Here is a 9,879-nt window from a genome sequence, read left to right on the forward strand (position 1 = left end):
GCAGCAATTCATTTGTAATGTTTTAGTAGTATTTTCTCGCGTTATAGTATTTTCCTCGCGATGGTGCGGTGAAAAAGTTTTAGGTAAATTTTACTCTGTCGCAATGTTTGTTTAACCCTCGTCATAACTCTCAAGATTCCTCTTTTTAAACCACTCGTTACGCTTGTGGTTTAATTTTGGATTCCGTTGCTTGCTCGGTTGGGTATTAATATTAATACGAGGGATTACTTTGCCCCCTTGTAAAATAAATATGTAACTATTATTGTAAAGTATCAAAATGACCTACCTAAGATCACCCAAAGCAGGCGTGGCTCACTCCGCGATTTCGTCGCTTTGCTACAGGTAGCTAAAACTCCATACGTTCAACCCCAATTTTGGAGTTTGCCATAAGCCGCGCGTGGCGCTGTCGCCACCTAGCGGCCATATCTGTGCTGATCGTGACAGACGCGTTTTGTTAGAGAGTGAGTCTTCTGCAAAGAGTAAAGTAAGTGTCTTCTGTACCTAGTACTATTATTTATTCTGTGCCCAAAGGCAGCACGAGTAAAGCAATTAAATTTTCACTTCTCATCAAAGCTTCTCATGCTCCTAAAATTGTCATTTAAGTCCTCGGAGTAATTACTCCGAGTTTATTAAGTCGCATGTAAGGGACGTAAAGTAAGTAAACACTGTACGAAAAGAAAGGAATGATGGTTACGTCAGATACAAGTGATACAACATAAATGTGTAGTACAAAGGCGAACTTATTACTAAGAGGGATCTCTTTCAATTAACCTATAGGTACCTAAGGAGTAATTAAAAGCTATACATGAGCTATACCTAGAGTATTTAGGTAATAATAATTATTATTATTATTGGGAGCCTATAATGTCCCACTGCTGGGCAAAGGCCTCCCCCCACTTTTTCCAGTCTTCCCGATCCTGTGCAGTCTCTGGCCATTCCTTTAAAAAGGAGTAACTCGTCTCGCCATCGCCGACGTGGTCTGCCAAATCCTCGTTTTGATCTGGGCTGCCACTCTGTGGCGATCTTGGCCCACAGCTCACTCGGCATTCGGCAGACATGACCAGCCCAGTCCCACTTTAGCTTGGCCGCTTTCCGAGCTACGTCGACTATTTGTGTTCTGGAGCGCAGCGTGGTGTTGCGGATACGATCCATTAATTTAACACCTAATATGCTGCGCTCCATAGCTCGCTGGCAAACCCCTAGCTTGGACCTCTGACACGCCGTCAAAGACCAAGTTTGTGCACCGTAGGTGAGAATTGGAAGTATGGCCATGTCCATGAGTCTCCGCTTAAGTGACAAGGGGAGATCGCCCTTCATTAGATGTTTCATGGACCAATAGCTCCTCCAGGCGTTTTCAGTCCGTCTTTCGACTTCCTTCTCTTGTCGCGCCTGGAAGGAAACTAGTTGGCCCAAGTAAATGTACTCCTGGACATATGCAACCGATTCTCCGTTTATCTCAATCCTACGTGGGGTGCTATTTGTCATTAGCTTTGTCTTCGAAATGTTCATCCGAAGTCCAACCTCGAGGCTTGCATTGCTGAGGTCTTGAAGCATCGATCGTAGCTCGGAAGCAGTCGAGGAAAATAGAACGATGTCGTCGGCAAATCGAAGATTAGTTAGTCTTCTATTTCCGACGACAAGGCCCCTATCACCCCAACTCGGGACGAGCTTCCGAAAGACTTGTTCTAGTGCGCTGGTAAACAGTTTCGGCGACAACGGATCTCCTTGTTTGACTCCTTTTTGAATATTGAAGGATGGACCTGAAGACTGCAGTTTTATTGCGGCTGTACTATTTCGGTAAATGGCGGTTATAAGTTGGATGTAACTAGGATCTATATCTTGACTGCGTAAAGCTGTGAAAATGGAATCGTGATGAAGACTATCAAACGCTTTAGAGTAATCGACGAATGCTATGTAGACTGGAATATTGTACTCTTGACATTTTTCAATTATTTGATTAAGAGTGCTATTACATTTCGGGGTTGAGCGAGTTTAGGTATTTTACGCGCTGCGGCAGGCCGTGCGAGCTCAGTATTCCGATCCCTTCTACCACACTCGCACTACAATTATGGATTAAACATTCTTGATCCATCGCGAAGCATATTGAAATCAACCATAACAACACTAACTGTACTTAACTTATAAAGTCCTAAAACTGTTATTTGGTAAGTACGAAAATACTAAATGCAGTGCAAATGTACATAGGGGCTGTTCATAAATTACGTCATCTATTTTTGACCCCCCCCCCCCATCCCTCAAATCATCTAAAAATCATGCTTCGGATGACTTTGTTTCCTCCTACGTCATGCTACCATCATCCGATGTCCAGACCCCCCCCCCCCCCTCCTCCCATTTGAAACGACGTAATTTATGAATAGCCCCATACTCGTACTTATGAACGTATATTACTCGAAAGAAATTATAGGTACTCGCTTATTTACAAGAAACAAGTTACAAGAAACTGAAGATACACAGGGTCTGATGATGGAGCTTATTATTTATTTATTGAATCAAGTTATATATAACATTACAGCTTGCGCCAAAGCGTTACATAGATTCATAACTTAAAATTACTTATTTTCTAATTTAAAACTAACTTACATCTACGAATATCTGTCTTGCATCCTTTCAAGCACTCCCTTCCATTCAGATATCAGCCTCCCTGTCCCAGTCGCAAACAAATCACTCTCAGGCAGTGCCGCGAGTAAGGAGTTGGCGAGCGCAGTTGCGCGCAGTACGGGGGAGTGTACGCGCAGACGAGTGCGCGAGTGCATTACGGCCAATATGGGCGGGCGCCTCCGTCTACTACAGTACGCGTCAGGTGCAGAAAGTTTAAGAAACTTTTCTAAGAGGCCAAGGCTATCTATTTTACACCTCAAAACCTTAACTATAAAGCATGCCAGTCCTAGATTTCTGCGCAGCTCTAGTGAGTCATAGCCTAAGTGTCCCTGCAGAAATCTAGTCGGGTACATGAAGGGGTAATATGTATGTATTTTCTTATACAGGTTGCGAAGGAATTTCTTTTGGACTTGTTCGAGTGCCAGGATATACTTCTTTTCGTGTGGACTCCACACTACAGCGTTTGTCTCGAGTATGCTTCTTACGAGTGCCGTATATAGCGCTCGCGTAGCATCTACAGTGAGCGAGACAGCATTGCGTAGTACGAAGCCCAACCTTTGAAACGCCTTGCGGGTGACATCCTGTATGTGTGGCCGGAATGTGAGCCGCGAGTCGAATATTACTCCGAGGTCACGAACTTCTTCGACGCGGGCCATTGTGCTCCCTGCCATGCGGTAGTAATGGCAGAGAGGCAAGGAAGAAAGAGAATAGGTCATTACCTCACATTTTGCAATGTTAAATAATAGCCTGTTTCCCAAACTCCATTCATAGACCGCGTCGATGTCCTCCTGAAGGTTTTCACAGTCACTAGCGGATTTAACTGCCATGATCAGCTTCACGTCGTCTGCAAATAACAGTACCGTAGATTTTCGAATAACTTCAGGTAAGTCATTTATCAAAATCAGGAAAAGCAATGGCCCTAAGTTTGATCCCTGACTTATACCTGAGCGTGTTGTGTACGTCTCGGAAAGATAGGGGCCATACTTAACAAATTGTTTTCTGTCCTTAAGGTAACAAGAAAACAAGCGCAATAGGCGGGGGGTGAATCCCATCTTTCCCAGCTTAAGTAGCATTACGTCGTTGTCCACCCTGTCGAATGCCTTCTGGAAATCGAGATAGACGATGTCAACCTGACAGTGATCGTCCATCTTACTAGAGAGAAGGTCCACCAGTTCCATCAGATTGGTGGCCACAGATCTCTTAGGTAGAAAAGCATGCTGTTGGCTAGCGATATATAGAGCTAGAGCTGGAAGGTGGCCACGGGTACCAGTCTATCATGTAACTAAACCACTTCGTGTTTGGGCTCGTTTGATTCGTCTCAACAAGATCTTTGACACTGAAGATACACAGGGTCTGATGATGGAGCTGGAAGGTGGCCACGGGTACCAGTCTATCATGTAACTAAACAATTTCGTGTTTGGGCTCGTTTAATTCGTCTCAACAAGATCTTTGACACAAGACAGTACTCAGGGTCTGATGATGGAGCTGGAAGGTGGCCACGGGTACCAGTCTATCATGTAACTAAACAATTTCGTGTTTGGGCTCGTTTAATTCGTCTCAACAAGATCTTTGACACAAGACAGTACTCAGGGTCTGATGATGGAGCTGGAAGGTGGTTACCGGTACCAATCAACCATGCAACTAAACCACTTCATGTTTAAGCTCGTTTGACTAGTCTCAACAAGATCTTTGACACTAGGTGATACTCAGAGTCTGATGATAGAGCCGGAAGGTGGTCACCGGTACCAATCAACCATGCAACTAAACCACTTCATGTTTAGGCTCGTTTGATTAGTCTCAACAAGATCTTTGACACTAGGTGATACTCAGAGTCTGATGATGGAGCTGGAAGGTGGTCACCGGTACCAATCAACCATGCAACTAAACCACTTCGTGTTTAGGCTCGTTTGATTCGTCTCAACAAGATATTTGACACTAGGTGATAAACCAAACACGAAGCCCAAACACGAAGTGGTTCAGTTATGTGATAGACTGATACCCGTCGCCACCTTCGAGCTCCATCATCAGACCCTGAGTAGGATCTTGTATCAAAGATCTTGTTGCGACGAATCAAACGAGCCCAAACACGAAGTGGTTCAGTTACATGGTAGACTGGTACCCGTGGCCACAGTCCAGCTCCATCATCAGACCCTGAGTACTAACTTGTGTCCAAGGTCTTGTTGAGACGAATCAAACGAGCCCAAACATGAAGTGGTTCAGTTACATGATAGCAGTGTTGGCAAAAAATCAATTCGAATTGACGATTGAGAATTGACCGATCAATTCGAATTGACGATTGACGAAACTAATTCTAAATCTACTGATTGAAGATTGACGATTACTAATCGTTAATTCAAATTGATCGGTCAATCCTCAATCGTCAATTCGGATTGACGATTACTTTGTATGTACCTACCTAATGTCCTTTTTATTTAGGCCATTTTTGTGAAACTGACCAAATGCGTTCAAAAGCGGTGTCTGAGTTTACCAAAGGTTCCGAAAGATGTTTCCGACGGCTATATGAAGGATGTCCTTTTTGGAACATTTTCGGGACTTTCCTTAAAATTAACCGATAGCGTTCAAAATCGATATCTGAGGTGCAAAATATGGTTTCAACGGCAATATTTAGATTCTACACTTTAGCCGCGTACTTACTTTACTACCTGCATTACACCACCCTGCTGAAAAAAGGTCATTTCTCGGTATTGCCGTCAGAAACATGTCTCGAAACCTTTGGGCACCTCAGATATCGATTTTGAACGCAATCGGTTAATTGGAAGAAATGTCCCATAAATGTCCAGAAAAAAAAGGAAACTCCGTCTGTATTGCCGTCGGAAACATGTTACGGAACCTTTGGAAATCTCAGATATCGTATTAAAGTGCCAACGATCAATTTAAAAAAATGTCCCGAAATGGAAGGGACATCCTTCAATACTGACGCGCGAAACATTTTTCGGGACCTATGGTCGACATCGATTACGAATATGAACGTAATTGGCCAATTTCGAAAAATGTCCCTAAAAGGGACATCAGTCAATACTGACATCAGGAACATGTTTTCGAACCTCTGGGAACCTCAGATATCGACTTTAAGTCCAGTAAGTAAGTGCTTAAAAAGAACACCTTTGAAAACTAATCTTAGGGAAGGGAAAGGGACCCTAGGTTAATCTAGATTGAGAATTGATTTATTCCAATTGATTCCAATTGATTCAATCGGATTGACGCGTCAATCAGAATTAAATCAATTCGAATTGATCAATTCGGATTGATCAATTCGGATTGACGCGTCAATTCGATTGATCAATCCGGATTGATTTAGTTCAGATTGATGCCAACACTGCATGATAGACAGGTACCCGTCGCCACCTTCGAGCTCCATCATCAGATCCTGAGTACTATCTTGTGTCAAAGATCTTGTCGAGATGAATAAAACGTGCCTAAACACGAAGTGGTTCAGTTACATGATAGACTGGTACCCGTGGCCACCTTTCAGCTCCATAGTCAAACCTTGTGTATCTTCAGTGTCAAAGATCTTGTTGAGACTAATCAAACGAGCCCAAACACGAAGTGGTTTAGTTGCATGGTTGATTGGTACCGGTGACCACCTTCCGGCTCCATCATCAGACCCTGAGTACTATCTTGTGTCAAAGATCTTGTTGAGACGAATAAAACGAGCCTAAACACGAAGTGGTTTAGTTGCATGGTTGATTGGTACCGGTGACCACCTTCCGGCTCCATCATCAGACCCTGAGTACTATCTTGTGTCAAAGATCTTGTTGAGACGAATCAAACGAGCCCAAACACGAAGTGGTTTAGTTGCATGGTTGATTGGTACCGGTGACCACCTTCCGGCTCCATCATCAGACCCTGAGTACTATCTTGTGTCAAAGATCTTGTTGAGACGAATCAAACGAGCCCAAACACGAAGTGGTTTAGTTGCATGGTTGATTGGTACCGGTGACCACCTTCCGGCTCCATCATCAGACCCTGAGTAATATCTTGTGTCAAAGATCTTGTTGAGCCGAATCAAACGAGCCCAAACACGAAGTGGTTTAGTTGCATGGTTGATTGGTACCGGTGACCACCTTCCGGCTCCATCATCAGACCCTGAGTACTATTTTGTGTCAAAAATCTTGTTAAGACGAATAAAACGAGCCTAAACACGAAGTGGTTTAGTTGCATGGTTGATTGGTACCGGTGACCACCTTCCGGCTCCATCATCAGACCCTGAGTACTATCTTGTGTCAAAGATCTTGTTGAGACGAATCAAACGAGCCCAAACACGAAGTGGTTTAGTTGCATGGTTGATTGGAACCGGTGACCACCTTCCGGCTCCATCATCAGACCCTGAGTACTATCTTGTGTCAAAGATCTTGTTGAGACGAATAAAACGAGCCTAAACACGAAGTGGTTTAGTTGCATGGTTGACTGGTACTGGTGACCAACTTCCGGCTCCATCATCAGACCCTGAGTACTATCTTAAGTCAAAGATCTTGTTGAGCCGAATCAAACGTGCCCAAACACGAAGTGGTTTAGTTGCATGGTTGATTGGTACCAGTGACCACCTTCCGGCTCCATCATCAGACCCTGAGTACTATCTTGTGTCAAAGATCTTGTTGAGATGAATAAAACGAGCCTAAACACAAAGTGGTTTAGTTGCATGGTTGATTGGTACCGGTGACCACCTTCCGGCTCCATCATCAGACCCTGAGTACTATCTTGAGTCAAATAAATGCATATAGAATGTCAGGTCGTTTCAAATATTTTTAATCCTGTCCGGTAGTTTATTAAACTGTACCATTATAAATTATAATACTATAAAAACAGTGCTAGGATCAAAGTCTCTCGTTGCGGTTTACACGCACACAGTATAGCGTTTTACACGGCGCCCGCCGCACACAATGATAAAAAACCTCGTCGTCGCCGTTGAAAATGTGCGGAGCCGACCGACACACGTCCTGCCTGTACAAGCTCTGCCGCGGCACTGAGCTGGCCAGCGCGCGTCATCGGTAATATAGAGTAGTTTTCAAAAAATTGCCAAAAAATTATAGTAGAATTTCATAAACACTAATGTATACCAACAGTATAAGCAAACGTTGCAGATTGCTTGAGTATGAAAATGACTTCGATATTAAGTAGATTTTCGTAGAAATTGACACTTGTTTCGGAGAGAAAATTGAGTTCGTTTTACTTTGATTTTCTCTTTCTCAAAGGTATGTAGGAAAAATATCGTTTGATATGCCTAAAGTACAGGGTATTAGTAATACAAAATAGCCAGGTTTAGCAGAGTAAACTTCTCAACATTTCCAAATAAGAGCTTGCCGTTCAGTGCTTCACGGGGTTTTTCGGAAACGACCATCAGAAAAAAATTCATTACTAATTTAATAAGTCCTTTTTCTAATATTTACAACGATATTTAAAAAGATAAGAAGACGCTTTTACTGGAACAAGTACTCATTGTTTCTAATAATGAGCACAAAGTCCTGAATTTCGTCGACTAGTATCATCAATTTTGCATTATTTCGACTTTTCTTGTAAGAGCGCTCTTTTAAGGGCTTGTAGGTGGTCGGTGGTGGAGAGGCCTGGGCGGAACCCAGCCTGTTCGGGCGGTTGATGACGGTCAAGTGTTCCCGAGATCCGATTTTCTATTAATTTGAGAAATATCTTGTATAGATGGGAGACAAGGCTGATAGGACGGTAATTTCCTATGTCAGACTTGTCTCCCTTTTTATATAGCAGAATTATGTTGGAATGGCACATTTTTTGTGGAAAGGTTTGAGTGGCTATTATAGTGTTAAAAAGTTTGCTGATATACGGGATCAAAGTTTGTTCTCCTACTTTCAGTGCTTCAGTAGTGATCCCATCCTCGCCAGGGCTTTTACCATACTTCATTTTTCGAAGAGCCATATATACTTCGTGTTCTGTAATTGGCGGGATGGTCTTGAAGCTTTCTTCTAAATCGGGCGAAGGTTGGTGGTGATTGAGAGGTTCGGAATAGAGAGTCTTATAATACTGGGTGGCTATGGTCATGATTTTATTTCGATCACCTTGGCGAGTGCCATTGCTGTCTTTTAGGGATGTTATCCAGCTTTTTCCCTTGGATGCTCCTTCCTTCGCAATTTTTAATGATGAGTTTTTGTTTAATGCCAGCTCGACTAATTTCGTTCTATGGTTTCTAATATCTCTGCGTATGCTTCGTTTAACAGTTTAGGTAATAATTATATACTACTAAATACTATAAAGTAGGTATATATAAATAAAGTTGCTTATTATGCTATAGAAGTCTCGACGCTCTAACTAGATCATAAAGTAATATCATCAACTACGACCCTTATTAACTTAGCAATAAAGTTCAAAATCCAAACAAACAGCCACTATGGCCGGCGCGCCCCCGACCGGCCCAAGTACGAGTTTCTTTAGTGTGTAGCGCTTCCACCTTATCTACAGGAGCGCGCAAAGACGCCATAGGTTTGTTGATTTTGAGATACGATAATAGTACATTATTGCAGAGGCCGGGAAAGGCAATTCGTGGATGAGTTTCGATTCCGACAAAGAAGACGAATCCACGAATTGCTATTCCTGCCGAGGCATATATAGTGCTTTTCTCCAAACATGCGAGGAAATAAGCTAAAATTTTTATTTAAGCATCAAGCATCACTCAAATCAAACCTTCACATCCAAAATGTCAAAAACAATTTCCCTCTTTAATTAATTTTTAAAAGTTACGAGTAAGAGCATAAACTTATTCTGCCATTCAGTACCATTCAATATTCGTTCATTCAATATAATTGCGCAATATAGTTTGTCAAACCAACTTTTCAGTCAGTAAGAACCAGGAAAACTACACCTATCCTTTTCTTTTGGGTGCTAGTACTAGTGTAAGACAAAGATAGTATGATTCTCTTTGTCTATGTTTGAAATGAGAAAGTCCTTTGACAAACTATGTAAGCTTTATGAACACGGATGAGATTTTAAAAAAATATAAAAATAATCTTTGATTTTATTAAGCAGTATTCGCACGATCATACACGTGAAATGATAGCTGATCGGGGCGTGTAGAAGCGGCTCGCGGCAATAATAATTGGCTGTTTGCGTTTATTATTATTAAAAAGTAAAAAACACTACAGTAATAAGTTATTACTGTAGTGTTTTTTTACTTCCCGTCCGCTAGAACAGGACAGCGATAGTTTGATGTTTTTTAGTTAGAGTTTGACATTAACGAAGAACTTCCCGTACTATTTTTGCTACAGTAAGGTGAAC

The 9,879-nt window shown here is 42.2% G+C and overlaps 2 protein-coding genes across 2 annotated transcripts in view; one reads left to right on the forward strand and one right to left on the reverse strand.

Annotated features, from left to right (window-relative positions):
• The window catches only part of LOC134665896 (protein FAM13A), a 212,066-nt gene that overhangs the window by 55,684 nt on the left and 146,503 nt on the right, over nt 1-9,879 (reverse strand). The window lies entirely within an intron of this gene.
• The window catches only part of LOC134665892 (folliculin-interacting protein 2), a 163,718-nt gene that overhangs the window by 14,428 nt on the left and 139,411 nt on the right, over nt 1-9,879 (forward strand). The window lies entirely within an intron of this gene.

This window comes from Cydia fagiglandana, chromosome 7 (assembly GCF_963556715.1).
Source record: "Cydia fagiglandana chromosome 7, ilCydFagi1.1, whole genome shotgun sequence".
NCBI lineage: Eukaryota > Metazoa > Arthropoda > Insecta > Lepidoptera > Tortricidae > Cydia > Cydia fagiglandana.